The following is a 2,200-nucleotide window of genomic DNA, read 5'->3' as shown; positions in this document are numbered from 1 at the left end:
AGAATTGCGCCCAAGTTTTGTAGTGAAATATGAAATATGTGTATTTTTTGACTAACGAAGAATATTTGGAGAATTATATATGAGAGACACATTATTTCCAACAAGAAGGTCAATATATCTTTCCCATTCTTCCAATTTATTTCCTGTCAGACCCAAATCCCTAGCAAACTTCCAACTAGCCTAACCTCGAGCTTGAGGTTGTTGAGCTTTGGAATGGGCTAATAGGAAGGTATTTGACCATTCAAGTTTAAGTAAGAGAGGATCAAAGAGTTTGTATTCATTCCCAAGATCAAACCAAGGGTCCCAATCAATTCTGATTTGATGATCATCCTCCACACACCATCTGTCCACCTTCCAACCAAAGGGAAAGCCATAACTAGTGCTTTCCATGCTATTGAACCTTTACAAGACTTGTTGGGAACTATGAAAAATTACAGAAGCGACATACTATGAAATTTTTTTGATTGCATGACTTTGAACAAGAGAGAAGATTCACGTAATGTCATCCAAATATTTTTTTTCAGTGAGAGGTTTTGCAAATAAATAAATCTCTTTTAGAGTCCACCACCAAATATCCTTCAGAGAAGCAAGTTTGTCCCATTTTACCAACACAAAACCATTTTTATTACTTGCGTCTAACCATAAAAACTAGAAGCTCACCTTCCTGATCAAATTAAGAACTCCCTTTAGAACCACAACAATGGAATTCTTGTACACAAGAATGCTTTCTAAGTTAGACTTTACAAACATCAAACATCCTCCTCTCAAGAGAATTCAATTGGATCAAATATGGATACAAGCATTCACTTTTATAACCATCCACATTCATTATGTAATGCAATAGTTTCTAAGGTTTATGTAAAAGGCTAAGTATTTTAAGCCATCATCCAAGTTCTTCAGAAGAACAGGAAAGAGTTCCCTCATCTTATTAATCAACTCTATAGAAATACCATTAAAAATTATAGAATATTTGAAACCATGTATCTTCATCCTATGACCCTTCAAAGAGGTCCAAAGAAATTCTAAGGAAGATTAAGTCTCGTTTGTCCCTCATAGTATAGGCCAACAAATATTCAAAAAATAAAATATGAGAAATCACCATTGAATATGAAATTTTGACTCCACGAAGGAGGCCCCTAGACCTATGCTCATTAATCAGTCTGTGAAATGTATCATGCTACAACCTAGAAAAGGAGAGTAAATAAGGGGAAACCTTGATGAATTCCTCTTGAGGCTTGAAAAAAATGAGAAGGGGATCCATTAATCATTATATTGAAAGAAGCAGTTTGGGTACACCCCATAATCCAATTGACAATTTGAAGAAAAAAACCCATATGGATAAGAATTATATGAAGGAACATCCAATCCATCCTATCATAAACCTTTGAAAGATCCATTTCCAGAATTGCAGCTTTTAGATTTATACTTTTCACAAAGTGAAACACCTCACGGGTGATAATCACAACATAATGTATATTTCTATGATGAATAAAGTTCAATTATTCTTTAGATATAAATAATCTAAGAAGTGGATTTCATGGAAACTTTAAGGGGCTAATATTCGTAGGTGGGCTAATTTTCCATGCTTTTTCCAAAAAAAGATTCACCAATTTCCATTTTTTCTAAAAACGATTCGCCCAAATTTTATAATATAAAATTATTCTACCTTAAAGATTGCAAAATTTTTATAGACATTATATAGAAAATCAGTAGAAATATGAATACTTTTACTGAGATATCTCATAAATATTTATAGTTTGCATATTAGAAACTAGTAATATTCGTCGAGGTTTCTAAACCTTAAAATCAATTTCCATCCCTAAAATTTCCCCCATTGGCTTTATTCTCCTAAATATTATTTTTGTAATCAATTTATAAATAATATTACAACATGCAACAAGCCTATAATCAATGAACGAATCTCCTTCCTGAGTCTTTGGAATAATATAAATGAAAGTTGAATTGAAATAAACCAACATCTTATTTAATGATTGGGATTCTCTAATAGTATTTATCAAGTCTTCTTTAATTAGCTCGTAGAGCCCTACATAAAATTCCATGAAAAACCATCAGGCCATGTTATGAAACAAACTCACAAAAAGATAGAAAAGATAGATCAACGCCTTGGAATTCAGCCTCTTTGAGGGGGAAACCTCCTTTACATTACACAAATGAATGATTCCCTGATGATTCAAATGAA

Source organism: Pinus tabuliformis, chromosome 5_1 (assembly GCF_031772625.1).
Source record: "Pinus tabuliformis cultivar Carrire ecotype Pingquan chromosome 5_1, CPIR1, whole genome shotgun sequence".
Classification (NCBI taxonomy): domain Eukaryota; kingdom Viridiplantae; phylum Streptophyta; class Pinopsida; order Pinales; family Pinaceae; genus Pinus; species Pinus tabuliformis.
The sequence above is the reverse complement of the archived record's forward strand: the minus strand, read 5'-3'. Positions refer to the sequence as shown.